General features: G+C 39.7%; 1 protein-coding gene across 20 annotated transcripts in view; it reads left to right on the forward strand.

Annotated features, from left to right (window-relative positions):
* The window catches only part of KLF12 (KLF transcription factor 12), a 235,085-nt gene that overhangs the window by 127,757 nt on the left and 91,068 nt on the right, over positions 1–16,260 (forward strand). The gene's annotated exons all lie outside the window — the stretch shown is intronic.

The raw sequence follows: 16,260 nt of genomic DNA on the forward strand, positions 1-16,260 counted from the left end.
CATTCACAACCTTTCATACAGGAGAGGCCTATTGAACTCAACATGAATTTAATGATACCTTTCCAAGCACCACCAGTTAGTGTGTTTGTTGCCTTTGTTGTACACAATTGCTACTGCAAATGCTGCATTATCCTCCTAAGACTTATTTTGGGATTTTAAAAGAGTTATAAATAAACTAATTTTCCAGAGGTAGCTGGTTTAGCCTCACAGTGATAAACATATCCCTGAATGGTAGTATCTGTTACTTTAGGATGTAAGGAAGATTTTATTTGAAATATCATAATTTTGGTGTGTAATCAATATTTCTAAAATCAGATGTGTTTATATTGTTCTGTATATAGAAGTTGTTTGAGACAGGATGAAGGCAAAGAATGAATTAAGTTTTACTTGTCCAACTTCTCCTTTTCTTAGGTTTACATCTTATGTAATACTGTAAAAAGATTAGATGATTTGTCTTACTGCTGTTCCTAAATCTTTCATGTTTAGGCACGTCATGACCAGCATTTTAAAAGAGCATTGATGCCTGAAGCAGGGCACAGTCTGCAAATTCTGGCCTAAACAAATGTTCTCTCTTTTGGGATCCTCAGTATGAATAAATAACCTGAGATTTCCCTCAATAGATTCACACATTAGATTTTTTTGAGGGTTTTTTGGCAGGCAGCCGGCTCTACTATTTTAACTATCAACCCTGTTGGGATGTATTTTTAATAGTCAGAGGGGATCAGTTGGTAAGCTGTCTTTCTTGGCCATTTGGAAAGTGCTTCCCCCAGAACAGGAGTCATTAGTTGGTTCACCAGCAGCCCTGGTCACTCTAAGCAATGCCTGTGTCCTACAGGACTGGTAACTGAGCTGATTCACTATCAATGTTATGCTGAACACATTATACATCAAAAAATGAAATTAGCTTCCTTTAATCTAGAAGTATATCAGCTTGGTTGTATTCCTACAGCATAGTCACTGTAGTAGAGTCTTTGGGCTCATACAGCTGGCTTTGTAAAGGCCAAATGAATTAAATAATATGCAGTATCTATGACAGATAGTAAAATAAAACTATTTTCATTCCCTATGAGAAAGCTCATATTTGAAAAGAGAGAGAAAGGGCAAGAAATGGTGATCAATCTTGTAATTAGATTCCAGGATAATAAAGCTATTGATTATGTTCTGTGCAGGCACGGGATTAGTTAGTAGTTAAATATAAAGGTCTGTCTAAGCTGTAAAGTCACAGGGTTTGAAGTTGAACAGTATTCAGAAATGCTTAATGCACTTGAGGAGTAGTCCCGTGTATTAAAAAGTTCTTGTTACCATGAAATGTGATAAAGTACTTCATCTGTCTGCGAAGACCACCTCAGTTTATATGAACTGTGGGCCCTTCTATCAAAGTCTTGTAATGGGGTTATAAAACCTTTTCACAGCACTGTTTTTGTGTTAAATGATGCCCATGTCAGATAGCCACTTGGGCACTTTGTCACAGGCAAATATTAATCTTTTATTCTAATTGTCTACACAGCACAATGGATGTTTAGCCTGATCTGTTCCTGAAGTGGACCATCAATAGGGGTTTCACTGACAGAATTCAAAAGTGAAATCCTTAACTCTTCTCATTGACTACAAAAATTCAGAGGAATGTCATTGATTTTAGCTATACTATATTACATTTCTTAAGGCCTAAAATAATGGATCCTAAAATGGATCCTTTAAAGGTAGAGCAGCTCAGAGCTGTGTGCCTCTAATCAGGACTAGGAACAGAGGTGATGTGCATCTCTTCCGTTGAGGGTATCTGACCTGGTGGTTGAAATGTTAAAATTTCCACTGATGTGACTCAAACTCTGCTTTAGATGCCCTGAAACCCCATATTTTAAAGTAGAGAAATAGCAGGTAATATTCCTGCTCTCTTTTTTACTTAGAAGCATGGGTCACTTAACCACTAATGATGTGGAAGACCTGAGTTCAGTTTGCACCAGTGCCTGAAGGGATTCAAGTCTGTCTCCCATGCAGGCAAGGAGAGCTCTGTTTTATGAGGCTTCTTGTGATTTATGAGGTGCAGTTACGAGGCCGTTGTTCTGAGATGGGATCTTCTGATGCATCCTCTTCAAACTAGTGTGCTTTACAGGTTCTGAGATTTACAGGACAGCAGTGAGAGAATGAGAATATTTTGATCACAGTTTACTTGCTAGGCAAATTTTCAAGACTTGTTCTCAGCAGGATTTTTCTCTTAACTGGCTGTGTATTACCAGAGAAGTAATTCACGATATCTTGATTCTGTGCAAGACAGATGATTTTAGCATCTAATTCCTGCTGTGTGCTACTAGCAGTCTACCCACATGCCACAATTTAGCACGTAAGCCAGAGGCTGCTGACAGCTGTGCTAGAGGAAGACAGGCTTATATCACCTCACACACTGCTTAGAAAATACACTTCACTGATTTTGTCCAGTGATTATCTAAATAATGTAGAATCAGAACTTCAGACTCCCTCCTCAGTGTCGTTATTTTCCTATAAAATGTAAAGTGAAGGTTGGTGTGAGACTCTGTTTTCCCAACTTCCTTTTTCCAGAGGAACTTCACTGCTGGAGGCTAGTGGCAGGTGGTGAAGGTGCTGGGTGGCTTAGGCCAGCACCAGCTGGACAGGCAGTGCAATGTTCTGCTGCCCTGAGAAACCACTTTCCTGCTAGCTAAGTTAGGGTTTTTATTCAGTGTGATGGAGCTTTTTCTGTCAGGGATATTTTTTTTTTCCTTCTTACAAAGTTAATCTGGAGCATGTAACTGTGGCACGTCATTACTGAAGGTGTAGGAAGCCTTCCTTGCCATCAGATTTTTCCATACCTGCTTCAGTCTTTCTTGGGAAAATTGGCTTGTTCACAGTTAGTAGACCTGCTGTTCTTTGCTGCAGTTACTGTTGCTTGGGAAGTACACAGAAGATGAGCTTTTTGCTGTGGCCAAAATACCTGTAAGGGTGGGCAGTAGCTGCCAACCTTACTCTATGTAGTGGATTGCAAGTCATGGAGTAGACAAGCGGTTGAAACAGCAAGAGTACTGCAAAAAGGGTATTACATATATTATCAGAGCACGATTGTAATTTATTTATGTCACTGTGCCTCTAGAAAACCAGTTTGAGGGGTGGGGGAATGGTTGGCTCTCTATCAACTATTCTGTGTTGAGGAGTAACATTTAGACTTGGTCCAGAGGGAGGGCTACATAAATGAGCAGTATAATGGAACAAGTGCTATGAAGAAAGGCTGAGAGAGGAGTTGCTCACTCTGGAGAAGAAAAGTACCAGGGGAAGCTCCAGGGAGACCATATTGCAGCCTTTCAGTATTTAAACAGGGCTTATAAGAAAGATGAATAAAGGCCTTTGGCAACAGCACAAGGGACGATGATTTTAAACTGAAAGTGGATGGATTTAGACTGGACATAAGGAAGAGACGTAAGTTTCATGGTGATGTTGGTGAGACTCAAGAATCACTTGCTCAGAAAAGCTGTGTATTCCCCATCCTTGGAAATGTTTAAGGCCAGGTTGGATGGGACTTTGAGCAACCCAGTGCAGTGAAAGAGGTCCTTACCTGCAGCAGGTGGGTTGACTGGATAGTCTTTCAAGGTCCATTTTCCAACCCAAGGTTAGCTACAGTTCCCTATGTTTGTGTTGTGACCGTGTGCGGTAGAGGGAGTGTACAGGCATTCTGAGGGAGTTACCTGAGCCAGTCAATGAGCAAAGCTACACTGTGGCTGTGCCATAAGCAGCTCCACAGGGGGAACCATGGCCCTATCTATGCAGGTGTTGTCCTGTGTCAGAATCTCTGTCTTCTGTGTTGCTTGACAGCAGAAGTCTTGAATTTCCGAAGTGAAGTTGTGAGATTCCAAACCATTTTTGAAACAGCTGCACTTTGCAGCGTGTAGTTTTCTCCTGTTAGATTTTCATGCCTCTAACATGCAATTACTTATATAGTGAAGCTACTGATACTCTTTTAAATTCAGTGGTAAAGAGCTCCTAAATCCAAGTGTGAATTCCCCTATTTAATTTGTAATATATTAGGAGCTGTCAGTACTAATTAGTACTGTAAAATAGCTTAAGCATAAGACCCACATGTCAACAAAAGTAATAGTGACTGTGCCTCAGAAGAAGCAGAATTTTGAGTATCTATTCAGAGATGTATTTGGTGTGCTCATCTGCATTTGGCTGGGCATGATATTTATGGTTAATGGAAAAAGAGAGTGATTGAATCTATACTTTTTTTAGGTTACTTCATGCACCTCTCCCAAAGTAAATAAGCACACTGGGTTTGCAAGTCTTCCTTCTGAATCAGAGCAGCAAGGCAGTGCACATGTAGGAATCAGCTCTTGCACTTTAAACAATTGTACTCCTAAAACAGGAGGAGTATCTGGAAATGCTTGGTACCCTTGGATCCCTCCCATGAGCCTTGACTGGTGAGAAGGGTGTATCCATGTGTGTGTATGCATGTCAAAATGCAGCAGTAAGTTCTCAGAGTCGATGGACACACGCAGTTAAGCACCTTTCTTCTTTGACTGTAACCATCATTTCTACTCAAATATGGGTTGTGATATCAATGATGTGGTAAAACATCAGTTCCATAACCAGTACCAGGTGATGTGTCCTGTTTGGTCTAAACATGGGGAAGTGTGACAGTTCTTATGCTGATGTCACTGTTGTGATGTTACACAACATCACTTTGTAGGCGATGCATTTCTGTCTGTACTTGAAATAAAGATTTACAGAACCTATTTTGAAACCAGCACAAAGCAAATTTTTTTTCTTCTGTCCCTCTGTGTGCTTCTAAGAGGTGCTTGTGTGCATCTTTTGCTGGGTTGGCATAGGTAGGTAATTGCACAGCTTGTGTCCTTGGTGGGTACCCTGGTCTACCCCAGCCACTGCCAGTTCCTCCCCATGAGGGTGCCAGAGCTGTCCCTGAGCTCAGTGCCATCCTCCACACTCCAGGAGGTCTCAGGTGGCACCATGTGCCTCTGCCTGGACAGCTGAGTTCATCTGTCTTAGTGAAAGAGCCAAGAGAAAACCTCGTACAGAATGTTGGTTTGTTAACAAAGGAAAGGGGTGAGGAAGAGGCAAGGAAGGAGGATTTAGGTCAACCAAAAACTTGGGGAATTGCTTTCAAATGCACTAGCTGGTTATAATCAGTAAAAAAATAACAAATAGACCAGAAGATACTTCTTGATGTGTTCTTTACCTAAAGTTTAAATGGGTCAATGTGCATCATTTAACAATGGTTCATTCTAATATTTACTTCTCTATCTCTTCCTTTATTTTTAAATAGGAACTTCTACTTTGAAGTAAAACGAATTATTCTGTTGAAAATAATTTGTGCACCAAAATAAAGGTTCCTTTTTTCCTTTTACATTTCTTCCATGTTTTCTTTTCACAAGCAAGAGAAATACCTTGTGTCTGGTTCTCCCTGTCACCATGGGTAGCATAAAAGGAGTTTTCTTTAAATGTATATCTCATTGGGGGGGGGGGGGGGGGGTGTGGATGTTCAAGAGCATTGTCATTGTTCTGCCTACAGTTTAGTTTTAGGTCCCTAATATGGCATTTTTATATGTATTACTTGCTGTCAAAACCCAATTGTTTTATCTCTAGCAGAATTTAATTTTAGGTATAGTAATACACTCTGAAGTTGATTTAAGCTTAGGAAATGAAAAGTTATTAAGCAGCTATTACAAACACCTTCTTTGAAAGTTGATGGTTTTTTCTATTTGAAAGCAATTAGTTCTTCAGAGCAAACTTGATGTCATCCATAAGTAATAACATGGTAATCATAGTTTTGTATTAACTCTGTTCTGAGAAAAACAAGTAAATACCCAGTTTCTTCTGATGTGTAATATCACTGTAATATTGTTGGCTATTAAAAATAATTAGTTTGAGTTCATTTTAGTTCAGTTGCTAAGATGTTTATTGTTTTAAGATTAAAACTATAATGAAATATTGAGTGTGTACAGTTGTCTCAGATTTCAGAGGTGAGCCTTTCAAATAATGGACGTTGTTACAGATACACATTGCAGGCTTTACTTTAGAGCAGGAGAACTACTCTGAATAATGATACTTTTTTATGCTATTTTTATTCAGCCCTTAAAAGTCAGAAAGAATGAAATAATATAAAGAGGGTTTCATACTTGGAATGCATTTAATTTTTATACCGAGTATATGCAATGTTTTAGCTTTACTGTTACAACTCTAAATTTGATGCTGTAGTGTGGGAAAATCTCTAGAGAGTCTTCCCTACATTTCCCCTTCTGTAAAGTGGAAGTGTAGTCTATTTTATCTACATATAAATGAGATTTCTGAAGACTAAAAATTTTGCGGTAATCAGTAAGTGATTATTATTGTCGTAGGATAAGAACTGAAACAAGGAAATCTTGATGGTCAGCTCCAAAGTATTGCATTAAGTGGTTTGAACTGGAGTGTTTGTCTGCTGGTCCACGTGTGGTGTGAGTGGGTTGTCCATCTCATAATCCATATGTTGTTCTACTTAGCCTTTAACTGTAAACTTTATATAAAGACTCAAAGTAAGTGTGCAGAGAGGGCTTGGTTTTTATTCTTGTTTTTTTCTTCTGTAACAATAATTTCTTCTGTAACTGTGATGTACCAGGACAGTGAATTGAATCAAAATCCAGTCCAGAGGCATTAGGAATTAATTTCCCAAATATACACGTTCATAGTTTATATGACTGTTCGCTTTAAGGGTAAAAAGTCAGAAATAGCCATCCCAATTCTACTTTTCCAAAAGCCATGCTAAAAGAACATTGGTGAGCCTAAGCAATGAAGCAGTCTGCCTTTGGGCAATGTTGGTCTGCCTTTGGGAGGAGGGCTGTCTGTGCTAGTTTTGCTCAGACCCTTAGTGGGCCATGACTGCAATATGCATTTCTTGTCTTCATTTTCTGTGGACTAATGTCACAGAGGGACAGGATGTTTCACCAGTGGGTTTCTGGGATGTCTGCTGACCGCAGAGGAATGGTGAAGCTCAGCAGTTTCAGGTCCCAGGTGCTGGTGGGGCATTTTGCTTTACTGGGCCCAAGCCCTTTTGTGTGGTCACTCCAAGACTGACCTGCCTCCTCTTCTCCAGGCTGGGACACTCCCTGACATCTAGTCAACCTCTGCAGCCTTTCCAGCCAACTCCTCATCCAGAGGGATGAGCACCATCTCCTTCCCACCCTCATCTTCATCTTGTGGGGTTCCCTGTTGTATATGAGATGATATCAGGTGATGTAATGCTTTGTGTAGGATTTAAAGTGCCTGATTTCTTTCATTTACAGAATTACTTAGTGTGACCCCTTGGAGCCTGGGTCGCTTTGCTGGTAGCATCCCTGCCTTCTCAGCCAAGACTAACTAGGTAACTTTCCCCTTTCTGACAGTTTCAGACCCAGTCTCTGCATTTTGTCTGCCTCTGTAGGTCTTTTTTTTTTTTTTTTCCTAGCCAATGATATTCTTTTCATAAATTTGGCTCCTTTTCCTTCCTTGAGGTCAGCTCGTGTCCACCTCAATGCTGCCTGCTCCCAGAGGGAGGGCAGCAGTGGGAAGCAGGTAAGGATTTCAAGGGGGTTAATGTGGCAGACTGCTTGCACCCAGGTTAATGAGCTTGGAGTAGAGCTATGCACACTTGGAGGTTGAGAGGTTTTGGATATACAAACTCAGGTCATGTTCCCTCAGTACCAGTGTACAGTACCAGCCATCTTTGTTTTACTAGGACCAGCAATAAGTTTGAGGAACAGACCACAGAAGGTATTAGTTTTAGTAAAACTTGATTTAAATGTTTTCTCTCTGGAGTGAACAGAAAGGGTTCATTTCAGTCAGACTAACTGTACCATCTCTGTGCCATCTATTTATTTTACTGAAGAAATGTCGACATTGAGTGCAGCCTCAGGTGGGAGGGCAGAAGAACAAAATGAATTGAAACTTCAGCTTGAAGGATAGTAAAGAGAAGGAGGTTCATTTAGGAAAATGAATTCTTCTGGTGGAAATTAAGATGAACAATGACAAGCAAGGAACGACATGGAGAAGCTCAATTGTAGAGTATGGATCACACACTAGATGTGAGTTTCGGGCAAGGCACCTCCATCACCACCCACCTAAGTGTTGAGTAGGTGCATAGGTACTGAAGCAGTTAATGGAGACCTTCATGCCTCAGAGCAAGACTGAGTAATGAGGAATGATTGATAAGAAGTACTGCCCAGTTGTTTGTGACTTTTCCACACCAGTTCTATTTACCAGTTGCACAGAATCTGGCTCAAAGGCTGGTTTGGTCAAGGCTGAGTTTTGCCTGGAACTCAGTGATAGCTTGCAGGTGGTTAAAGGACATAAATAATAGTTTCATGCATTATTTGTCATTGTCCTTTTTGCTAATATAGTTATGAATATTTGAGAGTAATGTGCAGGGTAAGAAAATGTATATCAAAACTTTGCATCAAAATCTTAACTTAAAAAATTGTTGACTACTAATTTTTCTTCAGGCTTTCATTGTTTTCATTGTAAGTTGGGGGGAAGGATTAGAAGGGGAGCTGCTAGGTGATGGAATTCTTGTTGTCTAGAATTTTACAAACTAACATTTTTTTAAATCCTCAAAATTGAATTATGGTAATATAATATTTTTTCCTGGTATTTTGCTTCCCTTTACCAACTATTTATGGATCTACCATTTATTTAGAAATTATTTTCACATCTAAAATGGATCACTACAATGAATACAGATATATCACCAGTATTCTTTTTGTGCTCAAGAAAGTAATAATCCAAGAACTGTGCTTTATTAGATTGGTTTCTCTTCAAGGCTTGTGTCATAGCAATGAGCATCAATTTGCTTCTTTCAACGACTTCTTCCTTTGAACAGAGCATTCTAGTAACACTTGTCATATAGAAGTAAAACATCTAAGCTGAGCATCTAGTGTTCTGAATGTGTTCGTGATTTAGGGAGCAAGGTTTTGTTAGGTTTTGTTGCTTATCAAATATATCACAGCAGGCCCATGTAGAATTTGAGGTACTGACAATTTGTCTTCATTTTCAAGATATGTACATTTTTTACACTTAACATACTAGATAGCACAGAGCCTGATTAGCTTGTTTGGAATAGAAATCTGTAATCAGTTATTTTTCCCTCTTTGCTTTTACAGAAATCCTTGGATAAACCTGTCAGTTTTGAGATAGGAGAGCTGGATGCAAAGTAATGTTAATGCTTACGTTTTTGCAAACATATTACTTAAAAATAAGTCATTTAATATTAGATGTATTTGCACTCATTGTTAAACATATTCAAAAATTAATGCTGTTTGCTTAGGGATTTCCTTTCATTTTGAAGCCTGTTTCCCCAGTCCCTAAGTATTACTAAAGGTTGCAGCACGTGGTACTTTTTTAATGTTGAAGTAGCTGTGGAATAATATCATTGTGTCACCGATCAGAAAAAGTTAGAAGATAGTGTTGACAGCCTTGTAGTTTCAATTCCGCTTGTATGTCTATGAATGGTTGATTTGCATTTGGTCTCCTCATTTCTTAGGTAATTCTCTTTTTATTTTGGGGCATCTTCAGTAGATTCTACACATTTAGCAGTACTCAGCTAACAAGGCCATCTGTGCCTCATAGGATATGCTAGGGGAGTTTCTTTAGCCTCTTCAGACTCGCAAAGAGAATAGAAATACTGGTTTTGGGCCTTGAGGGTTGGAAACCTCCACTTTGAAATCAAACTTCCAAGTGTTATGCAGAGATAATGGTACATTAAGTGAATCATGAGTATTTTAAAGTGAGTATCTCTCAGTCTCTCTTGTTGAATCAATTCCAATTTAGTTAAATGCATTTTCATTGAGCCTTTTTTTATTTTAATAACTTCTGGACTTTACCCTCTGTCTTTCTCAGCGTTGGTTGCTGCTTTTTGTAAAAGCTTCAGTATGAGTCGTCGTGACAGTCTGACTCTACCTTACTGGGGAGTGCCATCTTTTGGTGATCTCTTTTCTTCCCTGGAACATAAACTCAACCTTGACCCTGAGCAACTATTTGTTGAAAACTGACAGTATGATGCATTTTAATTTGTGCTTCCGGAAAGGAAGCAGAATGATCTCGTTGTCTTGCATTTTACCCTCTTCTTCAGCATGACCTCCTGTGTTTCTCCAAGCTAAGCAGTTCTGTGAGCCTGGAAAAGCCTACAGGATCAGCCTTGAGCAAAAAGGCAGAAATGCCTGTTCTCTTGGTGCTTTAGCATGTGGAAACAATATTAAGTATTTTGCTCAGATTTAGTTTTCAGCTGTGTATGTGTTTGTCCTTCTGCCTTTATACAGCTATCTGTTGCCACTGTTCTGGTGCATCCTTCATGTATAGATTAATAATAATAGCTTCATCTCAAATTGAGCATAGTTGAGTCTTGGATGTGTCATGTTTTCAGAGGGATAGCAGAGTATTTCAAGTAGAGGTTGTTTAGTTCATTTTTTTGCAGGTTGTATTACTTCTTTTTCTGAGAGCATTTTGTGCTTTGGTTAAAGTGGGGGTTTTCAGGCAGAAGTGAATATTGTGAAGGTAATTTCTCATGCTGCGAAGGGGTTTTGAAAAACATCTCTTCCTGTAACTTCAAAGAGCATTCACTCCTAGATTAGCAAAATAAGCCCTAAAAAGACACTAAGTTAAGCGCTGGGTACTTCAGCCATAACCTACATGTCTTTTTTAAGTGCCCAGGCTGCTACTGACCCTACCTAGCTGCAGCCTTCTGTGCTTATCAAGTGCCCATGGGGTGGGGTAGCACACAACCTGACATAGGCAGATACGTTTCATGGCCAGGACCTACAGAACTGCAGTTTCAGGGGGTATGAACTTTCTACTGTATCACAAGAAAGATAAGGAAAATATTCCATTTTAATTTTAAAAGCAAACTAAAATAGCAAAAGATGAGTACACCATGTTCTAAACCCAACCCACCTACTCATCTCATGGCATCAGAGTTGTAAGCACATCTGTGTGCTATGCTAAAGCAAAATGACTCCTAGAGCAAGTGGGTTTTGTAATTTTAAATGTGTTGGTTTTCATTTACTGTGACGTGTTAGAAAATCTGTGACTTGCACAGTATTTCTGATTATTAAGGTTTCACTCTCCAGGCTCATGACCAGAGCTGAAAGCTGCTCTAGCTGGGCACACATTCTGCATTGCCTGCCCATGCCTGCACTGCCAAGCTTTGACATTCTGGTGAGGCAGTGGCAATGATGTGGTTAAAATTGTGGGGAGCTTTTCAGATAGAGTATGATTTTTGTTATCTCAGTCTTCTTTTACACTGACAAAACAAAATCATCTTGTCTAAAATTGCTCTTGCCAGAGCAGAATGAGGTGGGAGAGCATAATGAAAACCAAGAAGGGGTTTTGTGTGATTTGACTGAAGAGTTAAACGCTTAGCAATTTATTTTTTAACTTCCTGTCCTCAAAGCTAGCTTATTTTATAAACGCTAAATTTAGTCTGTTCTGTTTCCGTCATCAAGGACAGCTTTTTTGGTATGCTTTCTTACAAAATGTTTGACCTTGGGAGATTGCTGCCAGAAAGGAAGACACTTCAAAAACCGACAGCTGATTGTTGGAGGTTCATAAACTCTGTTGTGTGGCTCAGTTGTGTGGGCTCAGTAGAAGTCCACGAAGGATTAAAGACTCACTGTGGCTTAGTACCCTATGAAGGTGGTGAACTGCAAGGCATCAGGATGAGTGGCTGACAGCAAAATGATTTTTGCTTTTTCTCTGGTTTTAACCTCAGCTGTGTGCAAACTGTGAGCTCTTCATGGCTTCTTTAGGGTGGGAGACAGTGCTGATACACAGAGGAATTGCCATGAGTAGAATAAGAGTAGAGTCAAAAGGGGCTGTTGCAAAATTTTCTCACAAGTAAGTTAAGAGGAGGTGAAATTCAGAGGGCTGCAAAGAAGATGAAGAACTGTGCAGGAAAGGATGGCTGCCCAGCAGATAGGATGTTACCAGCCACAGCGTCACCGTGTTTCGCTCTGGGTACTGTGGCGGGTTGCAAGGTAGATTCCATAATGGTGTGGGAATAAGGAGTAAGGAATGCTTTTTTATTCAGCCAAAAAAAATCTTAGTGAATAGGAAAATCACGTGTTATGTTCCTGGCGGTATTTATTAATGACAAGCTAATGAAACAGAGCACTGGAGAGAATACTGGTGTACAGCTTTAAAAGGGCAGGCACAAAAAGCATGAGCCAAGAGCACTGATTAATAGAGGCTGCAGCTTCATTAAAAAGCCTTTTCTAGCAGGGAGCTATCGTTACCTGCTTTCCAGTTCTGGCTCAGCCTGGATTGGAGTGGATGGTGAACAGCATAAGGATACAACAGCAGTGTTGCAGAGACATGCATTGCTGAGATTTGCTCCCAAGTCCCAGCTGGTGGCAGGGCTGAAGCTGTCCCTCTTCGCTGTACCAGGGGGCTGAGCAGTGAGATGAGGGAGGCCATGTGGAGATGTAACCCCTCATGTTGTATTTCTATGGTCTGGGCTGGTGTCCAGGGCAGCCCACTGAATTACAGGGACCTTAGGATGAACCCTTTCTAAGCCACCAAGTGTTCTGAAAGCTGCCAAACTCTCAGCAGCAGAGTTTAGACTCCTAAAACCAAAATGAAGTTTGCAAAACCAACACAAATGTTTCTGGGAGCGAGACAGGAAAAGCCTGCTTCAGATGCCCAAACTAGCAATCCTCTGAGCCCACACCACCACAAGAAGCCCAGACAAGAATGGAAAGACAGAATTGGATAGACAGAAGAAATGAACACCACAGCTATTTGTTTCCCTTCCAGTTGAACTCACAGAATGGCTGAAGGTACACTGAATATTGCAGCCACTTCTTTATTATCTTCTCAGTTAGAAAAGATGTAGATCCATTAAACTAACAACAACACTCAGTGTCTAGGGAAATGAACATTTATTTCTCAGTTAATAACATTAGTGGGAGATGCTGAGAAATAGTGTTCTGAGAATTAAGCCATTCCTTTTGGCTTCCTTGCTGCTCTTCTTCCCTTAGTTCCTCATTCTGGAATAGCTGTCATCATTGGGAAAAGTTTACTTATGTGATTCATTTTTGGAAAATAATGATAAATTTAATGTTCAAAGTTTTGATTCACATACTGCTTAATTAAAGTTTTGGCATGTAAGATGAAATCTGAGGTCATGGAGGAACATATACCACTTGTAGCTCACTGTAAGGCAGTGTGAGTTGTTGGGGTAGACCACTTTGTTTACCACCAGCAGAAGAAAATATAGTGCTTGCTTACAATTTTTGTCTTAAATATGAGACACACAAACCTGTTTTGATAAGGATCTTGCTGGTTTTTGTAATGTCAGCTGACATCAGTCACACCCTGCATTTACCAAAGAAAGGGTATCCTTAGTCTTAGAGTTTCCCTTTCGGGAAAGGCAGCTATGGAAGGACATGCCATTGTCATCTGGTTTGGAGATATTCATGAAGGGATTGTAAAGGTTTCGAGCTTTGTTTCACTACTGAAGACTGAAATAATAATATCAACTGCATTACCATAGTACACAGAGACTGTGTGACCCCTCCAGCAGCTCTGGACAAGAAAAGAGTACCTAGGGAAGGATATACGGAATGGAAAGAATGTACAAATGAAAGTAAATGTAGAAGAGTTGTTAAAAGAGAGAGTGATTTGTATGATAGTCTGAAGTTACATGTTACTTTTTTTCTGAATTCCCAAAGGAGTAGGTGTAATTACTATAGTGAAACAAAGGCCTGTTCTTAGCACAATTTAGAACAATCTGTAAGTCATGACCTGTGCTTTGTCTCAAAGACCATTACCTCTATCCACGGAGCAAATACTTTGTGTGGTATCAGCTACAGGAGGGTTTGGGGCTCTTTACTCTTCTTGTGAGGAACCTAGCAAAGGCAGGTAGGACTTCAGGGCAGATGCTCCCTGGGCAATAGCTTTTGAGATCTATGTGGATCTCTTGTGCTGAGTCCCTTGTGGCAGTGGGTCAACCTGATAGCTGCCTCTGGCATCCAGGGAAAAAAAATAGGATTTCTTGCATGGTGAATTTATCTGCACTGTGGATAGATAGAGCTGGCAATTCATGCTTCTTCTAGATGACACTTGTGTGGCCATGTGCATGAGGGGATCTCATCTCTCTTGCACAAGCTGATGCCATTTATCCCTCTCCTCTCAAACATTTAAGATAAGAGATGCTGCCTTTGGCCTTATGAGGGTTCAGGTGCAGGTGTCCCTTTCCTCTTTGCCTTTTCTGTGGTGCCTCTCTGTTCAGTTCAGCAGAACCAGTCTGTCCAAGTGCATATAGATGAGACTTGTCAAGATTTGACAAAGTAACTTCCTGTGCCATGTATGTTTATGGTTTTGTCTTTATGATGGCATGGTGGGGGATCTCATTATGGACAATAGCCAAGGTGTTTCAGAGGAAGTTACCAGGAATCATCACCTGGCAATTACGGGTAGGTGTGCCTTCTTGAGAAAGAGCTTTACCATAGCCTTGTCACTCATGGCTGATTATGTGCTTTGAAAAGTAACCTGTTCTTCACTTTGTGTGCTTCTTAGCAGAATTTCCCATTGTCTTTATAAAAAGGTATATTTTGGTTTTGTTACTTGTATTACAACAGAATAGCAGGATCCAGGTTTCAGGTGCATCCATTATTTAGATGGTGGTCCCTTTATTTTAAATTGATTTGTGTATGAATAGAAGAAGAGAACATTCCAGAGATGTTCTTGCTTTCATATAGTGGAAAATGTCAGATCCAAGAACCAATCTAAATCAGCTGAAGAGATGAGATCTACTAGAACATCTAATCTTTCAGCATGCCAGGAATAATATCCAGTTAGGTCCTTATTACTGCAATTTTCAGTATAAGCATTTGTATTTTTCTTTTTCAATAGAATTTCATTCCTTGACTCTGACTCAAAACAAGGAGGGCTTTCTTTGGAAATATTTAATGTAGTTGATTATAAAAACCCCAAAGGTAATTCATAGCTTGATTGATTGTTAGTTTATTGACAGCAGATGCAGTACAATATTTCTAGCTTAAATATTTCTGACTTAATATTTTTAGATACTTAGTAAGTACTATAATCTAGAGATCAAATTAATTCATTTGGAGCTGCTTAGGTCTGTACAGGGAGCCATTGTTTTGGGTCAAGTGAGGTTTGAAGGAGCAGTGTTTTGTGTTGAGGTTGTGGTTTGGTACTGCACTGTGTGAATGCCTGTCTGTAGAGATGCTCTGCTGCAGTGCAGTGCCATGGAGTTCCCTAGCTAAGGAGCTGAGAGCTGTGCTTTGAGAGCTGTGCTTTGTCTTATGACCAGATCAGTGATGGGCATTTCCATCCTTGCTCTGCCTGGTGAAAATTGCTTAAAAAAACATCATTAAAGACTAGTTATTAATGATGTAGTGTCGAAATGGAAAGATATATCAAATGAACTTCTCTAGGGATCTGTCTTTGGTCTAGCATTATTCAAAAATTCTATTAACCTCTTTGATGATGGAAATAAGGGAAAACGATAAAAATAGCAGATGGTACTGCTCTAGAATAAATTTAGTCCAACCAGCTTTGAAAGGATTGATTTAAAACATAAAATTATTTCATGAAGTCAGGAAAATTGTTCTCAATTAGTATGGAAATAATAATAATAACAATGGGAAAGGCTATCTAATGGGCTAGTTCAGAATAATGAGTTGCTGTAACCATTGCTCGCTCTGACAGGGCAATCAGACAAATGTGTGGCTCTGTACTGACATGTAAGTTCATTATCAATGACCATTCAGAGTGCAGAAGTAAAACATAGAACTGAAGGAGTGAGGGTAGCATAAGATGCCACCTTCTGAAAAGTGTTGTGGACAAAACTTCAAAGATCACTGTAAAAAGCAAACAGGTACTAAGGCTTGTCCTTTTAAAGCAGACATGTGACAGAAAGAAGCAGCCAGGTCTGCCTAGTCTAGAAAAAAGTAGACAACTGGGCAGAAATTACATCTTTGAGCATGCAGAAAGTTGTTTGAGAAATGGTGGTAACCATTTTTTCTTCATGTCTGAGTGATGATGACACAAGAGAGTAATGCTGTGGTTTAAAATTAGATGTTGGAAAATAATGTTTGTCAATATAAATAGTTGTTATTGCTGCAGATACTAACATTTTTGTCACTGGTGACTTTGCATAGTGCAAAGAAGCAGGATGATTTTGTACTGTTAATCCTGACTCTTTCTGAGAAATGAGAGTAGAATTTTTTTTCTTTTTAATGTTTCATTCAAACAGAACATGTCTGTGCTTTC

This window comes from Lonchura striata, chromosome 1 (genome assembly GCF_050655825.1).
Source record: "Lonchura striata isolate lonStrDom1 chromosome 1, ASM5065582v1, whole genome shotgun sequence".
Classification (NCBI taxonomy): Eukaryota; Metazoa; Chordata; class Aves; order Passeriformes; family Estrildidae; genus Lonchura; species Lonchura striata.